This window comes from Cherax quadricarinatus, chromosome 36, assembly GCF_038502225.1.
Source record: "Cherax quadricarinatus isolate ZL_2023a chromosome 36, ASM3850222v1, whole genome shotgun sequence".
Taxonomy (NCBI): Eukaryota; Metazoa; Arthropoda; class Malacostraca; order Decapoda; family Parastacidae; genus Cherax; species Cherax quadricarinatus.
The window spans coordinates 16948339-16972651 of NC_091327.1; the positions used below are offsets into that span (position 1 = coordinate 16948339).

At 41.3% G+C, this 24313-nt stretch overlaps 1 long non-coding RNA gene across 2 annotated transcripts in view; it reads left to right on the forward strand.

The window, feature by feature from the left end:
• LOC128691291 (uncharacterized) overlaps nt 1-24313 on the forward strand; it is a 79546-nt gene that overhangs the window by 23410 nt on the left and 31823 nt on the right. For both annotated transcript variants that reach the window (XR_008407419.2, XR_011392829.1), the window contains exon 2: nt 20922-21277. This is a non-coding gene — a long non-coding RNA (uncharacterized lncRNA). The remainder of the gene's footprint in view (nt 1-20921; nt 21278-24313) is intronic.

Sequence of the window (24313 nt, forward strand, 5' to 3'; positions counted from 1 at the left end):
TGAAAGCATTTTTATTGTTATGAGACATACATGTAGTGAACAGGATGAAGTTGGAGCCATCTGTGGGCCAGCATTTTCATGTGATCAACTGACTTTATCTCGTTGACATCATTATGCTGTACGAATGTGTTCCATACTCGAGTCATCCTGGGTATATATGATCTCAGATGGAGTGATGTTCTGGAGAAGGGTACAGCCAGAGTGAAGTTGCTGCTTTCTGACCGTCTTGTGGAATAAAAGCTTGTTTCACGCTGTCCTCGAAGTGGATCCAAGTGTGGTACTTTGACAATATTGGCCTTGTACATAACAGTAAGGCCACCCACATGCCTCCTATGTTGAAGGCTCTGCTGAAATGACGGATCTATCCAGGATGGGTCCAGGGGAGAGGCGAGACGTCTTGCTCTGTTCTCTACTCTGTCAAGCAGTCGCAGATGAGAGGGGGGGCAGGCGAACCAAGAAAGTGGAGCATACTCAAGGTGTGAGCGTACTTGTGCCTCGTACAGAATCTTGCAACCCCTACTGTCAAGCAGATGCGAGATACGGCGAAGTACTGTAAGCTTCCTGGCTGCCTTGTTTGCAAGATTTACAACATAGTTCTTCATGGTTAGTTTGGAGTCAAATTTCACCCCAAGGATATCAACTTCTTCTCCAAGTGCCAACACCCTCCCATTCATCCTTACTACTGCACCAGCATTAGCATCATGGTGCCTAGAGGCGATCATCATTTGCGTTTTCTCAGGTGCAAATGTTACTTGCCATCTATTTCCCCAAGCTGATATAGCTCTCAGCTAGTGATTGATGTAGCTTAGAGCAGCTGGCATTTCTTCTCTTGGATAAGTGAATGTCAGTGTACAGTCGTCTGCATATGCATGTGATTCTGAGATGAGATGAAGGTCGTTGAAGTAGACATTCCATAACAATGGTCCCAGTACGCTTCCTTGTGGAACACTTGCTCCAATAGGATGTTTTGCTGATTCCGTTCCATTGAGAACTACACTTAGAGATCTACCATGAAGGTAATCACTGAGGAGACATAACGCAGAGCCTGCAATTCCCAGTGCTTGAAGTTTTGCTAAGAGGCCCTGGTGCCACACCCGGTCGAAAGCGCCAGCAATGTCCAGTGCTACCACACAGCTGAGTTTGGACTCATCCAGTGACTGGTGCCACTTAGTGGAGAGGTTTAACAACAGATCAGCAGCAGAGTAACCTTTCCTGAAGTCATATTGACGATCACAAAGTAGTGAGTGGTAGTCAAAAAACTCTGTCATTTGTCTTGAGATTATTGTCTCAAAGATCTTACCAGTGATTGACAGGAGCGACACTGGTCTGTTGTTGCTGATTTCTGTTCTGCTCTTCTTTTTGTGAACAGGGACTACATTTGCCTCTTTCCACAGAGAGGGCCATTTACACTGTACTAGGCAGTGCTGAAAGATGCGAGTTAGAGGTGCTGCTAGCTGGTCTTCACATCTTCTCAGTAATCTTGGGCTCAACTTGTCTGGGCCCACAGCCTTTTCTTGGTCAAGCGATTTAAGAAGGAAATGCACCTCCTCCTGCCTTATTGTCACCACTGACAGTTTTGACACAGTTCTTGCAGCAAGCCAAGGAGGGTCCCTTGCTGGATCAAGAACTTGCATTTTGGTAGCAAAGTGTTCAGCAAAGAGGTCCGCCTTCCCTTGACTACTAGTAGAGGTGGTCCCATCCTGCCGATTTAGAGGTGGAATGAGTTCATCAGGCAGATAACCTTGTCTGTCCTTGTCTCTCTCTCTCTCTCTCTCTCTCTCTCTCTCTCTCTCTCTCTCTCTCTCTCTCGCTCTCGCTCTCGCTCTCTCTCGCTTTCTAAGCCTCCTTTCCTGCTTTTTTTTTTCCACTTCAATTACAATTTTCCGAAAGGTGTTAAAAAGTCTCCTTTGTCCCGTTTCTATCTAATCATTCTCCTTCGTCTCTACTTGTGTACTACGACGTCATGCCAGAGACGTAGATGTTCCCTCTGTAGAATATTGTCGTGTGAGTCATTACTCTGGGTAGCTGGGTGTGATCCTCCCATTTTCTCCCTCTCCTCCTTTCTATTCCTGCTTCTACATGCACTCTTCCTCCCACGTATCATCCTCTCGCCTCCTCCACTCCTCTCTCTTCTCAATCCCTCTCTCCTCCTTCCCCTCCCTTTCCTCAGCCTTCTCCTCTTAAATCCACCCTTCTTCACTTGTTATATCCTACTCTTTTTTACCCCTTCTCGCGTTATACCCTCTTCGTCGCTCTTTTTCATTACCCTCTCCCCTGCCTCCTCCTCCATAGACTTTTCCTCTCCTCTCTCATCCCCTCCTTTTATTCCAATGTTTATCCACCTTCTCCATCTTCCCTATTGCTATCTCTATGAAAGAAATATTAAAAGTTTTTTTTTAAATATGTATATATATATATATATATATATATATATATATATATATATATATATATATATATATATATATATGTATATATATATATATATATGTATATATATATATATAAAGTAAGTGTGGACTCAAGGACTAAGAGCTGAAGTTCGTCTAAGAATGACATACTGGATATGAAAAGAATAGTTATTCTCTGATTCGGGAACCAGAAAATTTTCTTCCCCGTACTGGACCAGAAACCACAGGTCGCACGTGAGCGGAGAAAAAACTAATGAGCAGAGATCCCAGAAGCTAGAGCTTATCTCATCTTCCTTCCATCCACCCTCCATTAACTCTTCTCTCCCACCATTCCTCCTCCTCCCCCCCATCCCTTCGTGTAAGCAGCGACCATGCTTCTCCATTCCATCCACCATCCAACAAACTCTCTCTCATCCTCTAACTAATTTTTCCTCATCCTCTACTGAACCCTCCACCACACTTCCCTTCGTTAGGAGTTCCGTGCTTCCCCCGTTAGGAGCCCGGCTCACTTTTTTTCCTACCGCTCGGGAATGCTGGCTTGTCACCTAGACGGGGCGGGGTGTTTTGGGGCGGTGGTGGTGGTGATAGTGGTTATGTTGATGGTTGTGGATAGTGGTTGTGGTGGTGATGGTATGTAGTGGTAGGATGGATGACCAAGATGATGCAATGAGTGAACTCTAGATAGCGCTTCTCAGACTAGACTACCATCAGGGACGACCCTACAGGAAGAACCCTACAAGGACGACCTTTTCAGGGAGTCTTCCTGGCACTTTTCCTCTACTCACGCATGCATACATCTGACAGCTCTGTCCATCTGCCCAACACTTTCCCTATCATCATCCTTCACTAATCGCTTATTTCATTCCCTTTACCTCTTACCTCGTTACTAATCTCCTCTCTTATTAACGTGTCTTGAAGCACGACCGGTCATTAGCATTTAAATTGGAACTTTCTCCTGATCGTAAAATACGATATAGGACGAGGGTTGGGGAAAGAGCTTTTATTTACACGAATATGTTATACACACGTGAGTGACCTTCCAGCAGTGGGGGCTGGGATTACCCAAGGGAATGCAAGGGGGACGGCTTGTAGGGATTATATCAGTTAGAAAACGATGTCGTTCACCGAGCATTTTGCTGCTTGGAGTGTAATTACTGTCCCTCTTCTCCCCGAGGGGCCGATCGTGAGTGACACGACATGATGTGACGCTTTAGGGTACTAATAGGTTTCGGGGTTCCTCAAATGACGACGTAGAGGTTGTGAGGTTTTTGAAAGCTCTCGCTGTGTACTCATTGCAGATAAGTGTTGTGCATTAATACTCCGGTGAGTACTAGACTTTATTGATATCAAAAAAGAGAGACGAAAGAAACTTTACGTTGAAGAGTTTCCTTGTTTGTGAAAGTGTAAAGTGATAGGGATTTGTGTGTCTGCTGAGGTTGTTACTCAGTGACTCGGTGTATGCGAGTAAATCAGTGAACGGAACTGCTCACTGCCAAAAATCGAGTATTCGCTGAAGATGCTATTCAGTGACTCAGTGATAATAAAAAATTATTTAACGCGAGGAATCCTTTATCTACTGAGACTGTTTCTCAGATCATTTGTGAATAAAGGAATTACTCAGCCTGAATTATGTACTGTATCCACTCAGGCTTTTTAATCATTGAAAGGACGAATTACTCTCCCATGAGGCCAACTGTAATTAAAAAAATTCTTTACAGCCTACATAATGACATATATTCTTTCTTCTGGCAGGAAATCAAGTCGAGAAGCCCGCAGAGGATTTCTTCCTAATATATTGAATTATTTTGGCTACCAATTCCGTAAAAGGCAAAACCTGTGAATCATATGATGATCTCATCTTACAGTGAGTATAAGCAGTAAGAAGACCTGAGCCACAGGAGGTGCGTATTTCAACGTTGACAAAAGTCTTATCATGACCACCCGTGATGAGAGGTGTGGATATTTGTGTGTGCAGTATTTTTCTTCGTACCCGGCACTGTTTGCAACATAAACAAGAGTCACACTACCCTCGCCTGTAATTAGAACTTGTTTTTGCAATGGGAGAATTTTTGCCCTTCCTAACTACATTTTATCACTAATTTATGTTTGATTAATCTTGGGCTATAAAGCTTTCTTTACGTCATTTACAGAAATTACTTTTTTTTCTCTCTCTCCAGCTTAGAAAGACTGTTTTTTCGTATATGTAAGTTGATGTAATAATGTACTAAATGTTTCTTGAGTATATTTCAAATGCTACAATGCATTAAAAATTGCGTATATTGTGAATGAGAATCATAGTTATACAGAAATGTCTGTATCTCTCATTATATGCATTCTCACCATAAATATAATGAGAGATAGTGATGAAAGTGTCATTGACTAGTAGACTACAGGTTACATACAGGTAACATCATTCTTATGGACTGATCACATCTCAAGGCTGAGGGACTGATTACCTCAAACTCATCTGCCACCGTTCTTCTCTGTATTGGACTGATGAAGTCACTTCCTGGCAAAACTTTTCCACGATAAAGATTCCCAGATGTTCCACATGTGTCTCATTCATCAACTTGCCTGTTTTTTAAATCCATTTACATATTAAAACCAAACAAAATACTGATCATCATTTTGGCACCATGCGACCTTGACTCCCTCTGGTTCTCTCACTACACAAGTGTCTCTCTTCACTCTTCTGTTGCGCAGTTAATTAATTGCTTTGTGAAGGTCGTAAATTATTTTTGGTGTTGAGTGAGTAACCTTCTGTTGTTGTTGAGTAACCTTCTGTTGAGTGAGTAACCTTCTGTTGCTGTGGAGTGAGTAACATGTTGAGTGAGAAACCTGTTGTTGTTGAGTAACCTTCTGTTGAGTAACTTTCTGTTGAGTAACCTTTTGTTGTTGAGTACCTTTCTGTTGTGGAGTGAGTAACCTTCTGTTGCTGTGGAGTGAGAAACCTGTTGTTGTGGAGTAAAATTCTGTTGAGTGAGTAACCTTCTGTTGTTGTGGAGTGAGAAACCTGTTGTTGTGGAGTAAAATTCTGTTGAGTGAGTAACCTTCTGTTGTTGTGGAGTGAGTAACCTTCTGTTGTTGTGGAGTGAGTAACCTTCTGTTGTTGTGGAGTGAGTAACCTTCTGTTGTTGTGGAGTGAATAACCTGTTGTGGAGTAACCCTCCGGTGTTGTGGAGTGAGGAGTCCCACTTACTCCCCCTAGCTGCTATTGAAGGTTTCCACTCTGCTGTAGATTCCCATTCACTCTTCCTTGTGTTGACTCCCCTTCGCCCTAGGAGCTTCTGTTACTGTTGCTTCCCCACTCATTCTGTTGCTGTTGCTTCCCCACTCATTCTGTTGCTGTTGCTTCCCCACTCATTCTGTTGCTGTTGCTTCCCCACTCATTCTGTTGCTGTTGCTTCCCCACCCATTCTTAGATACTTCTGTAGAATCCCACTCAGTTTTACCCGAGTGCTTCAACTTTAGCTTTTTAAAATGAATTGTTTACGGTTGTTTGCTCATCTCCACAGTTATCATCGGCTCTATTAGCTGAATGTCATTCAAATATAACCATCGTTATCTTAGATGAATCTTATTCGAATGGCCATTTTCAGCTTTAAGCCGAATGTCATTAAGGGAGACTCAGTGTTTGTGTGTGTTTGTGTGTGTTTGTGTGTGTGTGTGTGTGTGTGTGTGTGCTCTCATTTGTGATTGAAGCGGTCGAGTGGTAGCTCGTGGCCCAGCCTCTTCGCTGGTCGTTACTAGATCCACACTCTCCCTGCTCCAAGTGCTTCATTTTTACTAAGTTATGTATGGGTCCTGTCTCCACTACATCACACTCCAGATTGTATATATGTGTGCGTGTTTGTGTTGGTGTGTAGAACCCGCCCTACAAGGAGTTGCGCTGTGATACTGATTGTATGTTCTCCATGCAAGAATTTGGAGCAATCCTCTTCTTCCTATGATCAAGAGTGGATTATCTCCCATCACTAAATGCTGTATGGCATCTTCTCCGTTAGGTTAGGTAAGATTTGTCAGGGAACAGGGCAAGTGTTCCCTGACACTAGTCTGTCATATGATCCGCCGCTGCAGCTTTTGGTCATCTGACCGAGGCCTTCAGCTGGCTTACCCCTCCACCCCTTGAAAAATTATGGATATGATTATAACCATTTTTTTCTTGTGATTTTTTATTATTGTAGTGAATTTGCTAACAGTGAATCGTTAGCTCATCCTATGAGCTGTAGGATTTGCTCTCTACAGCTGTAAGTGACAGCTTATTGTGCTCCCCACAGCTCATCTTGTGAATAGTAGTTTATTGTGCACCAATAGCTCATTCTGTGAGCAGGGTTGTAAAAACTGATCACAAATATCACTAAAAAAAAATCTTGTACTGCGGGTTTGTCATTTTCTGGATCATAAATCTAACCCCATAGTAGAGAGAGGAAACTTTAGATGACGTTTTGGTCGCTCCTGAACCATCATAAAGTCGAAAATCATAAATGTTGTCGTTTAATGTTGCTGATTGAAAGAGACTCCTAGCGCTATTTTTGAAATCTAATTTCTTAATTAAGTCACAAATTCTGACAACACAGAAGCGTGGTAGGTGTTGAGGGTGAATGGAAGGGAGAGAAGGGGAAAGGGAGCAAACACAGGTGTTGAAATGTTTTTTTTTTCCATATCGCATATTTACAGGTGTAACGATGAAAGGAGAATTTGTAAGGAGAATATGTCCACCTTTGTAACACACACATACACATATACACACACGCACACGTTTCCCACGAATCATGCATTAAAGATACAATAATTTACAACCAAACACCATTACACTGATGCTGACACCAGTGAAAATCTAATACCAATCACACATGCTAACACCATCACACATGCTAACACCATCCAACATGATCTTCCCTCAGTAGCGTGGGACATCATTTACGGTAATATATCGCGTATTCTTTCAGTGTCCATTTGTTTGCCTCACGTTCACAGCTTCCACCGTCTACTAGCATCAATGAGCCTCCATTCAGAGGTCTTGATCCCTTGACAGTCTCCTGTATTAACAATGACTTCCCTGACAGAAACGGGAAGGGAGAGGAGGGGGGAGTAAGAAATTGGGGAAGAGACTGAGAGAAGGGGGAGGGAGAGAGAGGGGGGGGAGAAGACAGATGCAAACGTGGGATGAGTAAAGATAGGGAGGGAGAGGAGTAATGGAGAAGTGGAGGAAAACAAGAATGTGGGGATGGGGAATAGGGAACGAGGAGAGGAATGAGATAGGGTGAGAGAAAAAAAACAGTAGGGGAGAATTTAATTCACATCGCCTAGATCACAATGCCTGAATCCCACTTAAAGTACAGTAACTTAATCCTCTTGATTGCGATAACCTAGCATGTTTAGTTGCAATACAAAAACTTGACGCTTTATAAAGCATTTCATCTGAATCTTGACGTACAGGACAATGACCTGACTAACCCCTTGAGAGTAAGCTGATTAAATCTTCCTGAAGTACAGAGAAAAAACTTATCACTCCGAGTAAAATATTAGCTCTTGTGATTGGCATTATCTTCTCTCCATATTACTTAAGTCTTCACTTTCAACAACACAAATTTATCTTAAAAAATAGTAACTTCAGCACACTAAAAAAAATTGAATCCCTTATATACTGATCCATTTGTTGAGCACACGACCTCAGCTTTTCGGTGTAATGTTGCAGTAATTTTTGAAAAGTAGGAATTGCCAAAGATTTGGTGTAGATGGCAGCCATAAGCGAATATTAGACTGTTTTAATGCTCACGACATGACTGTGTATCCTCTCTCTTTCCTGAGGTACAAGGGAGCAATGAAACACCCCAGAATGATGCATAGAGGTTGTTATTACTTCCAGGGCAAGGCGAAGGGGATTTGGTAGCGAGGGTGACAGAATGGAGAGGAATGAAGAGGTGCTAAAGGGGTCGAGGGATGAGGCATAAGGGGTTAGAAGTAGGGGTAAAGGGAGAATGTAAGAGGTAGTGGGCCAGAGAGAGGACGTTAGAGGTAGTGGGCCAGACGAGTTCAGAGGTAGGAGAGTGGGGGAGGAGAGGCTGGTGGTGGCAGCAGTCGCAGGTGTCCAGTGATTTCATTCACCACTTCCGTAATCCGATTTACTCTTCTAAAAGTGCCCCTCAGTCGCCACTCCAATCCTTACAGATGTCCTCCTGTCAGTCCCTGGCCAGTTCCTGCACCGAGGCTCAGGTAGAAAGAATTAATTAAATAATTACCTGGTGCACGCATGAGGCAGAGCTACGATGGTGGTTCATCCTGAATGCTGACGATGTCCTCCAAGCCCCCAGATAAACACAGAGGCTTCTGATGCAGCAGGAGGGCCTCCATCTGGATTAAGAGAGAAGCTTGTAAAGTAGGCTGGGTTATGAAAGTCCACGCCCGGTCTTCGTAATCCTTAGGATATGTTCTAAAGTTGACAAATGTTCTCGTGGTAGCTAAAGCTACAGCAACGACAGCTACAAGAGGGACGGTTAAATACCCTATAGGATAACCAAAAGAGGAATGGTGCCATACAATAATGGACAGCATCCAGAAGACGAATAGTTCCATACACCATTAAACAACCTGAAGAGGAATGGCTCTATACACCATTAGACACCAAAAAGAGGAATGGTTACATAAAATAATGTCCAACAGCCAGAAGGATTGTTCCGTACACCATTAGTCAACCTGAAGAGAAATAACTTCATTTACCTTACAGCAACTACAAGAGGAATGACGACAGACACCTTAGCACAGCCAGGAAGCCAAGTCGCCAGAGTTTCAGACTGAGCTTCTGTCTTGAAATACGTTGTGACAGTGAGGAGCTCCTGAGTAATTGGTGGTCAAGAGGGCAGGCAGTACGCCACTTGGTGATTCTGAGCAAGATGCGTGAACCCTTGACATTTTCTCTACCCCCCCCAAATAAGACGCACAGTTCATGAAGCTGATCTTTAGGGTAATTTAAAAGTTAATTTGAGGATGCATGTCGACTGTGTTATTAGAGATGCCCCCAAGACACACACTTATTGAAATTATTATTCTTGAAATAAGGCAGAGAAAGGACAAATAATACGGAAACTTGTTATTTGTACCTTTCTGCCTTATTTCTATGGTCTTCCTAAAACTTAAGAACCTCGTATTTGTTGGAAGCGGTTCACGGTTTTTGTTATAAGTTAGGGAGAAAAACCAACGATACTGCTGAATAAAAAACACTAAATTCAGTAGAAGAAAAGAGAAGATGAAAGAAGAGAGAAGATAAAAAAGTGGTAAATGGAAAATAAGAGAAAGAAGATAAGTGAGGCGATGGGTTGGAAAAAGGAAAGAGAACAGAGAGAGAGAGTGAAAGGGAGAGAAATGAGATGACAGTGTGGATGGGAGAAGAGATTATAGAGAAGATAAAAAGAAAGGAAGGCATGAGAGAGAGATGATAAATGAAAAACTATTTGGATTGAAGGCGGGTAAAAGATAGATGAAATTAGTTATTTTTCTAATTTGAATCGAGTTAAATTGATGGATAAAAATAAAGTGAAGGAAGTGGAAAGTGTTAATGGAGTCGCTTACAGAGTTAATGGAGTCGTTTACAGCGTTAATGGAGTCGACTGCAGTGTTAATGGAGTCGACTATACTGTTAATGGAGCTTATACACTGATAGCTGAGTAATATAAAAAATTAATAATCGTATACAACTCGAATGGAGTCAAATATAAGGTTTAAGGGGTCGCCTAATATATATATATATATATATATATATATATATATATATATATATATATATATATATATATATATATATATATATATATATATATATATATATATAATCTCCTTTCTTTCAACACACCGACCGTATCCCACCGTGGCGGGGTGGCCCAAAAGAAAAAACCAAAGTTTCTCCTTTCAAATTTAGTAATATATACAGGAGAAGGGGTTACTAGCCCCTTGCTCCCGGCATTTTAGTCGCCTCTTACAACACGCATGGCCTACGGAGGAAGAATTCTGTTCCACTTCCCCATGGAGATAAGAGGAAATAAACAAGAATAAGAACTAGAAAGAAAATAGAAGAAAACCCAGAGGGATGTGTATATATGTGCTTGTACATGTATGTGTAGTGTGACCTAAGTGTAAGTAGAAGTACCAAGGCGTACCTGAAATCTTGCATGTTTATGAGACAGAAAAAAGGACACCAGCAATCCTACCATCATGTAAAAACAATTACAGGCTTTCGTTTTACACTCACTTGGCAGGACGATAGTACCTCCCTGGACGGTTGCTGTCTACCAACCTACTACCTATATATATATATATATATATATATATATATATATATATATATATATATATATATATATATATATATAATATATAATTATATATATATAATGGGTAGACTAAATCCAGTTGTGGCGCTCCTGAGCACTGGTATATCAAGGGGATTGACTTTGATACTGGTGAATGGCTCTTGATCTAAGGGATTGAAACTCACGTCCCCTTGAATCAAACTTGATTGCTTCCCATTTACCCGAAATGCATTATTATCGAATCAAGTAAGAATCAGAAATAACGTATTTAAATTAGATAAAACTTAGATTTACAAAGGACGAAGGTAAATACTGGCTTTCAAACGGAGGTGCCGATGCATGGAACAATCTGCCGAGTAGATAATAGAAACTAAAACTTTGGATAGCTTTAAAGAGAGATTAGACAGATATACGAGTGAGAAGCGCTGGACTTGATTAGCACTTGAAGCATCAGAAAAATATTATTACTATTGTTATTTCTATAACTATATTATTACCTATTATTATTACTTTTATTATTATTATTATTATTATTATTATTTTCCAGAAGCTGTGTGACCCGTATTTGTTTACGTTTTTACTGTTTTAAGACATAGGCCGTTTCTCGCTGAGGTAGAATGATCCTTAGAAAAAAAAAAGGAAACACTTTCACGGTCACTCAATCACTCTCGCCAGAAATATACTAACATGACAGTTCGGATGACCTCCAGCAGTAAGATCATCTGATTATGATTATTACCTCTTTGTCACGAGAAAGTAGAAGTTATGAAGGATAAAGATACTAATGCAGTATAATGAGTCAATACTGACAACGTTTCGCCCACACTGTGGGCTTTATCAAGTCACGAAAAGTTCTGTTTGTGACTTGATAGACACAAACTGTGACTATCAAGTTTGTGACTTGATAGTCACAAACTGGCCTCTTTGTGACATGATAAGACCCACTGTGTGGGCGAAACGTTGTCAGTATAGGATCATTTTACACAGTATTTGTGTCTATATCCATCGTTTCGGTATTTGATTCCATTTCTCTCCAAAAGTTATCAAATACAAACAAAAATCTTCAAGACATAATCTGGGAGACACTGATCCAGTTTCACCTTCTCTGTGACCCATGATTTTTTTTTTCTAAGTTTTTTGACCAGAGTAAATCTTACTTTTCCCATGGGGGAACTCTTGTAGTTTGGTTTGGGGAGAGAGGGGAAAAGGAGGGGGAGGTGATACAGAGACTGGAGGAGGGGGGAAGTGTGAGGGCGTGTAAGTTTAGGTGAGATAGGGGTTGGGGAGGGAAGGGGTAAGATGCGAGGACCATGGAAGAGGGGAAAAGGTGGGGAGGGGAGTGAGGGAGGGGAAACTCGTAAAACCAGCTCAGGTGGCGTTTGGTCAGAGTTGCATCAAATGACTCGCTGGTGAGGGATGGTAGGATTTTAATCAGAAGTGTGTGTGTGTGTGTGTGTGTGTGTGTGTCTGTCTGTCTGTCTGTCTGTCTGTCTGTCTGTCTGTCTGTGCGTGTGTGTGTGTGTGCTTGTTTGCTTGTTTACTTGTGTGCTTGTGTGGGGGGGGATAGGTGTGTGCGAATGGAAATCGAGTATAAAGCGGAGGGACAGGGATAGAAGGAAAGAAAAAAAAAAGCACAAATAACAATTTCGGTGTCGTCACAATTCATTCATCTCACTAACATTTATTTGCCGTAATTGTATCAGTACTGTTGTAGATAATTTGTTTTACGAGCTAAATAAAGTCCCGATATCTCTCACACACTCACACGCACAGTTGACTCTAATACAAGTACCCATTGGTACACAGATGTACCTTGGAACAGCCAAACAGGTGTTTGATGTATAATACAATAAGTGTCCTCCAACTAACATCTGTTTTCTCTAGTACTACCACATGCATTCCCCGTCGAGTTGCAAGTTACGTTCATTTTGTTATGCCGTTCCAAAGATTAATTTCTGAAGGTTCCTCTAAGTACACGAATACTATTTTCTTTATTTATAGTCAGATTAGGTTACGTAAACCCAGAAAGCATGTATTTAAATTGACATCGCAGTAACTGAGCAACATTGGAAAGAGTTTAAATCTGCACGCATATCATTCAATGCGAGAAATGTTTACGTGTTGTTGGGTGGTTGAAGCAGGTGTTCCCCGAAAGTGAGCTTTGTGTCATACTTGTGTGAGCTCACCTACCTGGGGATCACGAGAATCAATCTCCAGCTCTTAGGGGTGCTTATCATTATGTGGGAGGTCTTTGCTATTATGAGGGGTGTCTTTATGAGAGAAGGTCTTTGTTATTATGCTGGGGTTTTTATTATGAAGGAGTTTGTGTGAAAGGGGTCTTGATTATGTTAGGCTCTTCGTAATTATGCTGTGGAAGTCTTGGTTATTATACGAGTGTTTGTCATGTGAGGGGAGGAGGTCTTTATTATGTTGGGATTTTTGTCATTACAAAAATAATTCGTTTACTCATGTCTTTATTTTTATTTTATTATCACACTGGCCGATTCCCACCAAGGCAGGGTGGCCCGAAAAAGAAAAACTTTCACCATCATTGACTCCATCACTGTCTTGCCAGAAGGGTGCTTTACACTACAGTTTTTAAACTGCAACATAAACACCCCTCCTTCAGAGTGCAGGCACTGTACTTCCCATCTCCAGGACTCAAGTCCGGCCTGCCGGTTTCCCTGAACCCCTTCATAAATGTTACTTTGCTCACACTCCAACAGCACGTCAAGTATTAAAAACCATTTGTCTCCATTCACTCCTATCAAACACGCTCACGCATGCCTGCTGGAAGTCCAAGCCCCTCGCACACAAAACCTCCTTTATCCCCTCCCTCCAACCTTTCCTAGGCCGACCCCTACCCCGCCTTCCTTCCACTACAGACTGATACACTCTTGAAGTCACTGTTTCGCTCCAATCTCTCTACATGTCCGAACAACCTCAACAACCCTTCCTCAGCCCTCTGGACAACAGTTTTGGTAATCCCGCACCTCCTCCTAACTTCCAAACTACGAATTCTCTGCATTATATTGACACCACACATTGCCCTCAGACATGACATCTCCACTGCCTCCAGCCTTCTCCTCGCTGCAACATTCATCACCCATGGTTCACACCCATATAAGAGCGTTGGTAAAACTATACTCTCATACATTCCCCTCTTTGCCTCCAAGGACAAAGTTCTTTGTCTCCACAGACTCCTAAGTGCACCACTCAACCTTTTCCCCTCATCAATTCTATGATTCACCTCCTCTTTCATAGACCCATCCGCTGACACGTCCACTCCCAAATATCTGAATGCATTCACCTCCTCCATACTCTCTCCCTCCAATCTGATATCCAATCTTTCATCACCTAATCTTTTTGTTATCCTCATAACCTTACTCTTTCCTGTATTCACTTTTAATTTTCTTCTTTTGCACACCCTACCAAATTCATCAACCAATCTCTGCAACTTCTCTTCAGAATCTCCCAAGAGCACAGTGTCATCAGCAAGGAGCAACTGTGACAACTCCCACTTTATGTGTGATTCTTTATCTTTTAACTCCACGCCTCTTGCCAAGACCCTCGCATTTACTTCTCTTACAACCCCATCTATAAATATATTAAACAACCATGGTGACATCACACATCCTTGTCTAAGGCCTACTTTTACTGGGAAATAATTTCCCTCTTTCCTACATACTCTAACTTGAGCCTCACTATCCTCGTAAAAACTCTTCACTGCTTTCAGTAACCTACCTCCTACACCATACACCTGCAACATCTGCCACATTGCCCCCCTATCCACCCTGTCATACGCCTTTTCCAAATCCATAAATGCCTTATCTAAATACTGTTCACTTATATGTTTCACTGTAAACACCTGGTCCACACACCCCCTACCTTTCCTAAAGCCTCCTTGTTCATCTGCTATCCTATTCTCCGTCTTACTCTTAATTCTTTCAATGATAACTCTACCATACACTTAAGAACATAAGAACGAAGGAACACTGCAGAAGGCCTACTGGCCCATGCGAGGCAGGTCCAAGTCTCCTACCGGCTTAAGCCAATGCACCCAACCTAGTCAGGTCAGGTCACATTGACTTAAGGGAGGAACACGGCAACCGACCTGGTAGCACAAGCTATCAGGTCTAACTCACACCCACCCACATCTACTCATGTATTTATCCAACCTATTTTTAAAGCTACACAACGTTCTGGCCTCTATAACGGTACTTGGGAGTTTGTTCCACTCATCCACAACTCTATTACCAAACCAGTACTTTCCTATATCCTTCCTGCTGCGAGTCCTGTCTAGGCTAGATATTTTCAGCACACTATTTACATCCCCTTTATTTATTCCTGTCTTCCACATAAGAACTTTACCAGGTATACTCAACAGACTTATCCCCCTATAATTTTTGCACTCTCTTTTGTCCCCTTTGCCTTTATACAAAGGAACTATGCACGCTCTCTGCCAATCCCTAGGTACCTTACCCTCTTCCATACATTTATTAAATAATTGCACCAACCACTCCAAAACTATATCCCCACCTGCTTTTAACATTTCTATCTTTATCCCATCAATCCCGGCCGCCTTACCCCCTTTCATTCTACCTACTGCCTCACGAACTTCCCCCACACTCACAACTGGCTCTTCCTCACTCCTACAAGATGTTATTCCTCCTTGCCCTATACACGAAATCACAGCTTCCCTATCTTCATCAACATTTAACAATTCCTCAAAATATTCCCTCCATCTTCCCAATACCTCTAACTCTCCATTTAATAACTATCCTCTCCTATTTTTAACTGACAAATCCATTTGTTCTCTAGGCTTCCTTAACTTGTTAATCTCACTCCAAAACTTTTTCTTATTTTCAACAAAATTTGTTGATAACATCTCACCCACTCTCTCATTTGCTCTCTTTTTACATTGCTTCACCACTCTCTTAACCTCTCTCTTTTTCTCCATATACTCTTCCCTCCTTGCATCACTTCTACTTTGTAAAAACTTCTCATATGCTAACTTTTTCTCCCTTACTACTCTCTTTACATCATCATTCCACCAATCGCTCCTCTTCCCTCCTGCACCCACTTTCCTGTAACCACAAACTTCTGCTGAACTCTCTAACACTACATTTTTAAACCTACCCCATACCTCTTCGACCCCATTGCCTATGCTCTCATTAGCCCATCTATCCTCCAATAGCTGTTTATATCTTACCCTAACTGCCTCCTCTTTTAGTTTATAAACCTTCACCTCTCTCTTCCCTGATGCTTCTATTCTCCTTGTATCCCATCTACCTTTTACTCTCAGTGTAGCTACAACTAGAAAGTGATCTGATATATCTGTGGCCCCTCTATAAACATGTACATCCTGAAGTCTACTCAACAGTCTTTTATCTACCAATACATAATCCAACAAACTACTGTCATTTCGCCCTACATCATATCTTGTATACTTATCCTCTTTTTCTTAAAATATGTATTACCTATAACTAAACCCCTTTCTATACAAAGTTCAATCAAAGAGCTCCCATTATATCATTTACACCTCTCACCTCAAACTTACCTACCACACCCTCTCTAAAAGTTTCTCCTACTTTAGCATTCAGGTCCCCTACCACAATTACTCTCTCAGTTGGTTCAAAGGCTCCTATACATTCACTTAACATCTCCCAAAATCTCTCTCTCTTCTCTACATTCCTCTCTTCTCCAGGTGCATACACCCTTATTATGACCCACTTTTTGCATCCAACCTTTACTTTAATCCACATAATTCTTGAATTTACACATTCATATTCTCTTTTCTCCTTCCATAACTGATCCTTCAACATTACTGCTACCCCTTCCTTTGCTCTAACTCTCTCAGATGCTCCAGATTTAATCCCATTTATTTCTCCCCACCGAAGCTCCCCTATCCCCTTCAGCTTTGTTTCGCTTAGGGCCAGGACATCCAACTTCTTTTCATTCATAACATCAGCAATCATCTGTTTCTTGTCATCCTCACTACATCCACGCACATTCAAGCATTACATTTCATATATAAACATCTACCAATACCTGCCTTTATAAATGATGGATTTAAAACGCTCATTAAATACCGAGTAAACAAAACTATCCTGATCATTTACCGACGGAGCCTCGATTGGAGGACGGAGAATCGAGCCCTTTGTCACTTCTTGCGCTGAATGACACACCTGCATCACCCTTGCCCCCTTCCCCCACCCAGAACGAAGGCATCATCAGAGTAAACCTAAGCTGATGCCCTAAAATTGCATCGCCCTCCTTTACAAAGACGCACCAGGCAATATCAAGTCCTGGCGACGACTTTTCCTGGCAATCTCCACGACCCTGAGGTATCGTAGCTGTCACCAGAACCATACGAAGTGTTACACTGAATCAAGGTCAAAGTTATGATGTTCCTTGATGATGACTGTAATTCGATCACAGTGAGGCCTACGTCAAGACCTCGGCCACTATGAAAAAAATCAGCTCTGTTTCACGATCTAGTCAGTGATGAAGCCTTCAGGCTGCTCAGAGACCCGGTTCACTATAAAGCCTTCATCCTGCGTCAAATCCTCCCTCCCTCTTACGCATTCATTCTGCGTAACAATGATCTCGTTTGCATAGACGCAGACCTGAGTGTGAATCTTCATTAAAACACTTGAGATGCGTATCTCTGGTCTACATAAAGTGAACTTCAAACGCGATGGTAAAGCAGATTATAACGTTAAGAGGATGTACGACATCCCTGATGATGGTTACTAAAGTGTAGCGAAACATAAACATAACGACACAAGTTGTAGATGAAGCTTACGTTGGGACGGCTTTTTTGTTCTGTGTAGAGCTTTATCATCTCTTGTTTCACTGTGTTGAGCTCTATCAAGTTCTGTAATTTGTCCTTTGCTTTCATGCTTGTGAAACAGTTTAACGTAATCATTCCAATTGCTTGGAAAAAGTTCATTACCTTTTCTGTAAATTAACGATGCATTGGAAACTTCATTAAAAATTAACTATACCTTTATGCATTATATATATATGTATTTGTATGTCACTTTAACTTTTCAAATGAAATACTAGGGGAATATGCATTGATTAGTCTGTTAAATTTAAGACCAATCTACTGATTGGGTGAATCATAAAGTATCAGTTCATTTGTATTCTCCCTTCAAGAATAATATAATCCCCAAAATGGAATTAAAGCAAAATTTCATCGTATATTCACACTAAAATCTGATTTTTTTTTTCTAAGTATATAGGCTATAGAGCTAACCTGCTGGGCAGGTCCCTCTCCAATCGAACCTCCTCTCACTCGTGACCAGTGGTTAAGTAATTAAGTTAATAATCTTTAATTCTAGAAGTACATGTACAAGGTATACCAGCTTAGCTGACATCAATAACATACTACTATACAGAAAACCCTTTAATATGCAGAGCATTTCGGGCAAATTAAGTCAATTTTGTCCCAAGGATGCGACCCACACCAGTCGCCTAATACCCAGGTACCTACTTGACTGATAGGTGAACAGGGACAATAGGTGTTTTAATTAAACACTTCCTAATGTTCCCATCGATACTGAGGATCGAACACGGACCTTTGTGTGAGCTAAGTGCTCAAGAAATAATTTATTTTAACTTAATCCATCTTCAGTTACCTTGACAAACTACATTGCACAACAATGATATATATATATATATATATATATATATATATATATATATATATATATATATATATATATATATATATATATATATATATATATATATATATATATATCACACACACACACACACACACACACTTCATAAAAAGTAACTCTGTAAAATTTGCCTCCTACCTGCCCTCCTTCCTTGCCCTCTCTCACAATTATAATTCTCCAAATGCAATCCAGCCCCCCCGCCTTGCCCCTTGAGCGTTAACCAAATTAAACACTCGGTGAGAAGAATGAGATAATTATGAAACAGACGAAACTTGCCTCTGGGTGACTCAAGCACGAGTGATGCCAGCATTAATTATGGAATTCTGAAAGTTTCATTTCACCATTCACATATTTAATGTTTTTTTTTTTTCTGGTGAATAAACAAAAGAATGGACGGGGACTCGAGCCAGGGTCCTGGCATGGAGCAGGTCAAACAACGGTTCGAGTCTCCCTCTATTTTGCTATTTATTCATTGATAGTCATTCATTACCACTTGTCTCGTGTTCATATTTACTAGAATATCATAATTGCTTCTCACGTCTGCTTTTGTTCGATCTTCCTATATTGCTCTGTTGTTTACAGTATAGATATGCTAGTATATACACCGAGAAGTGTATATATTTTTATATAAATACTTGCTTTAATATCTCATTTAGATATTAGTATTTTACTGACAGATCGCACAGTCGATAAGATTTAAATCTAATAAAACAAAATATATATTCTCAGATCCCTCTCTCTGGCTGATATTTTTTTAATTACGTGGCACTTACGATAAGTTACATCATATATTAAACACTATCTTTGGGCAACTTATCTAACTCTTGTTGTAGGGATTTACATTATGCTTAAATTTAGCACAAGATAATTGTATTTTCTGCAAAACTGTTCCATATCTTTATTCTTTTTGCAAAGCCAAACAAATTAAATAAAGATAAAATGTGCAAGTACTACGTTGTGGGATTTTTTTTTATATTTCTAGTATTCTTTATATATGAAAAGCTTCATAAAATTTAATATTTGTCTTTGTCTTTTATTTACCTCCAGACACGTCTTTCATGGGATATTTTTGAAAAAAAAAAATACCAATAGAAAATGCATTATGCCCAAAATTTTTTTTGAATTATTTATGAGACTGAATCACTAACTTAACGCATTAGAAGCATAGAATTTTCCTCGTTAGAAATAGTTTTAACTATATTTTGGTTTCCAGGTATGTTATACACATGGTACCATGAATCCTGTTGTTTACAAGGACTTTCCAATCACGTTTTAATACATCTTCACCTCCACGTCTCAAGTTCTGGGTAATATAAAATAACCGAGAGCTCGTCAACTCTATATATGATCTACCTGTGAACAATAAATACCAATCTTACAGGGCTGGAATATTATTCAGTCAAATCTGATTGAATTATATTCCAGCCAGGAGCTGTATGCTCACCAAGGAATTACGTCTTCCCTCTGATGATGAGGATAGTAATAATGAAGACTGATAATGAACAGTGTTGTTAGCCATTGTAGATTTCTCTTCTTACAATATAATTCGGAATTTTTTTCAGAGTAGATGCAGTTCCTCTGTACATTCCATGAAACCCCATGGTGATATTTTAAAGGAAGGTGATAGAGAACGAGGGAGGAGGGGTCAGAGGGAGGAGGGGTCAGAGGGAGGAGGGGTCAGAGGGAGGAGGGGTCAGAGGGAGGAGGGGTCAGAGGGAAGAGGGGTCAGAGGGACGAGGGGTCAGGGAAGAGGGGTCAGAGGGAAGAGGGGTCAGAGGGAAGAGTCAGAGGGAGGAGGAGGAGAAATAACGAGAGAGAAGAAAGAGCGAGGAGGGAAGGAAGAGGAGTAAGAGAGGTCGAAGAGTAACTGGGAGAAAGAGGATGAGGGAAGAGGAAGGAAAAAAAAAGAAGAGAGTGATGGAAGAAGTAGGGGGGGGAAAAGGGAGGGGGAGGAGGGATGAGGAAAGAGGAAAAAGGATCAGGAGGAAGGAAGGAAAGTAGTAGTAGAAGAGGAGGAGGAAGGATAGGAAGAGGAGGAGGAAGAGGAGGAGGGATAGGAGGAGGAAGAGAAGGAGGGATAGGAGGGGGAAGAGAAGGAGGAAGAGGGGGTAGAATAAGAGGAGGAGGGAAGAGGAGGAGGAGGAAGGAAGGAAGGAGGGAGGGAGGGAAGGAAGGAAGGAGGGACGGAGGGAGGGACGGAGGGAGGGACGGAGGGAGGGACGGAGGGAGGGAGGGATGGAGGAGGAATTATGACTGGAAGAGGCTTCAAACTCAAATTAATTCTAATGAACACCACTTCAAACTGACAAGAACTGCTGTCTTGTATTTAAAGATCAGGAGTGTGTGTGTGTGTGTGTGTGTGTGTGTGTGTGTGTGTGTGTGTGTGTGTGTCTGTCTGTCTGTCTGTCTGTCTGTCTGTGTTTGTCTGTGTCTGTGGGTGGGTATGTGTATTACACGGTTATTACATCACGGGAATAAATATAATTCTTTCCATATCTGTAATGATTCAGGTGTCCCCTGGTGGTCTTGCTGTCCAGTGCCCCGTCATCACCTGGTGGTCTTGCTGTCCAGTGCCCCGTCATCACCTGGTGGTCTTGCTGTCCAGTGCCCCGTCATCACCTGGTGGTCTTGCTGTCCAGTGCCCGGTCATCACCTGGTGGTCTTGCTGTCCAGTGCCCCGTCATCACCTGGTGGTCTTGCTGTCCAGTGCCCCGTCATCACCTGGTGGTCTTGCTGTCCAGTGCCCCGTCATCACCTGGTGGTCTTGCTGTCCAGTGCCCGGTCATCACCTGGTGGTCTTGCTGTCCAGTTCCCCGTCATCACCTGGTGGTCTTGCTGTCCAGTGCCCCGTCATCAACTCTCCCACGTGAGTCTTGTCCTACTGTTTATCCTAGCTTAAAACCTAATTCATGACTTACAATTGTAAAGCTAAAACGGTTATCATTTGCAGATTATTCTTCTATGTATGCCTGGGTGAATATTTTAATATTTTAGATGCATGCTTTCTGTTTTGCGTGTATGTTGGAACAGTTTTTAGAGATGCTGAGGGAAAATCCATCTCAATGTTTTATTTTTTATTAAGTTTAATGCTTATAATTTTGTTTATAAAGAGCCTTGAAAAGAATAATTTTTCTAAGCTTATTTATGTCTTGCCCAGTTAATATTAAATATACACAAGAGCTAAAATAATTTTGAGTTTTATATTTTTAATTAAAAAAAAAGTTGCAGTCTATAAAAAATCACATAATTGGCTTCTAGGTGAAGTCAGAAAGATTATTTTGAATTTGTATCTGTGATATAGAAATTTTTAACTACGATAGACGCGTGTTGTAAGCCTTTTCCTTAGAGAAAATTATGAAAAATTATACAACACGAGCAAATTCGTAGAAGAGACAAGCGTGTGGAGGTTATGAAGAGCTTTGGTAATCCATAATATATACTCTCGCCAGCACTAATTAAGAAATTTAGCACAAATAACGGAGGCACTTTAATTTTTCACGCGTATTTTTATTAAAAATCAGCAAAAATCTTATGTTTTCTTTTCTACTCTTGGGATCATATCTGGCATGATGTTTACGATTCTGAGTGATATCTTCAACGAATAAATAGCAAATATGTGAATTAAAATAGTATAATGATTCTGCCTTTCCAGACTCGTTTTCTATTCAGTTTGGTTAGTTTTAATTCTACTCTCGTTTTTCTCCTTTTTTTTCTCAATTCATAATTCTTACCTTCTCATTCTTCCACGCATCTGTAGTGCTCTTCATTACCCAAGTCTAACGTCAACTTTCTTCCCACCCAATAACCCTTGTTATTTTTCTCAGTGCTCTCTCTCCACCTTTTCCCTTTAAAGTCGTCTCCTCCCCATTATCTTTTCATCTCTCCAATTCCTTCTTCGTATTCCACACGTTACCATTTCCAGTTCTGGCTACTCCAGTCTTACAAATCATCCCACACTTGAAACCAGCTAGAGTTTAGTTCCTTGGCTTATCGTGTATCCATATACTCTTGTACAACCATCCACAGGATAGATAAAAGGTGCACAAGTGCAGTGTGATGAATGGTTTGAAAAACCGACAAGTTGAAGATTGAGACACTTATGCAACATATGGGAATCTTTAGTCAGGAAACGCTTCACCACACAGCGGCTTCATCAGTCCAATACAAAGTAGAAAGGCGTAAGGTGAGGAGGAGTTTGAGGTAATCAGTCACTCAGTCCCAGGCTGAGGGACTGATTACCTCAAACTCCTCCTCTCCTTACGCCTTTCTACTTTGTATTGGACTGATGAAGCCACTGTGTGGCGAAGCGTTTCCTGAATAAAGATTCCCATATGTTGCATAAGTGTCTCAATCTTCAACAAGTGCAGTACACACTTTCTCAACTGGTATCGTGCATTTAGCTTGTATGAAGACCTTCCTTGACACTCGTGTCGTACGTGTTCATGATTTATCATAATATATACAATGGTTTATTCATCTAACAACTTATGTTGTGTTACGTCGCACTTTGGTGTATATTTTTTATTCAGGAAAAACCGGTTATCTGGACTTGAGTCCTGGCAGTGGGAAGAAGCAAAGTGCCTGCACTCTGAAGGAGAGGTGGGGATTCTGTGGTCTAGTGGGTCATCTGAGTTGTAATATCGGAGCCTTTCTGGCTAGGCAGTGATTGACTGATTGACTGAAGGAAACAATTTCTTTGAGTGAGGGGATTCGAACTCGTGTTCTGAAATTGCTTGTCACGTTTTCCAATGAACCACTGAGGACATAATTTGTCTTTCCGTTTTCCCCCTTTTCTTCTGCTATTTTTTTTTAACTATAACTATCTCACGCCTTTCCCTTCTAACCCTTCCAGTCGTCTCCTTCCACATCAATCAATTCTTCTCAAGCACAGTTTTCCCTTGCTACTTCCCCTCACTTACATTTCTTCTAACTCCATCCCCTTCCTTTCCCCCCGCTCCCTTTTCCTCCACCTCCTGCTTCCTCCTCCTCCTCCTACTTCTCCTTCCTCCTCCTCCTCCTCCTACTTCCCCTTCCTCCTCCTTCACCTTCCTCCTTCACCTTCCTCCTCCTTCACCTTCCTCCCTCCCTTTCCCTGCCTGACCACAGGGTGTGCCTCTGGCAGTCTGGGAAACACAACCGCTGTGAAATCGATAATTGTCGGTAAATAGCAGTCCACAATGCACGATTTCCCCCTTAAGGTGTGTTGGTGCCCCTGTCATGCAGAGCAAGGGAGACGCTCCCTTCCTTCTCCACTACCCCCTACTTTCCCTGTCATGAAGAGTGAAGATTCCTCCACTACCTTTCTTCATCGCCGTCGTCCTCTACTTCCTTTTTTCTTTTTCGCCCTCTCTTGCTTCCCATTTTTTTTTTTATTTTTTCCCTGTGTTTGTCATCGTCAAGACGACCCCATCTTCATGCATTTTCCTCCTCAATTTTTTTTCTCTTCCTCTTCAAATACTAGTCTTCGTTTCCGACATCTTCCCACAGCGCCGCCATAAGCTCCTGCTTATTCTGTTATTAATTACCGTCTGATCCTCTTTTCGTGAACGCTGTAATTATTAGCGTGGCGGAAGCTCTGTCTCTGTAAACTTAGTCCTAATGTCATATATTAAGTTATTTGTGTGTGTGTGTGTGTGTGTGTGTGTGTGTGTGTGTGTGTGTGTGTGTGTGTGTGTGTGTGTGTGTGTGTGTGTGTGTGTGTGTGATATAATCCCGTCTTTATGAAAAAAATAATCAGAACGACACATTGAAATATTATCATGGTCTTTCTTATTATTTTTCATAAAACTTTATTTATATCACAGTGGACAGTGTATTATTGCACTGCATGAGGGGTGTGACCCTACCCCCGACCCCCTGCTGAACCCCCACACCCCCCTCCAGCACCTCCACACCCCCCTCC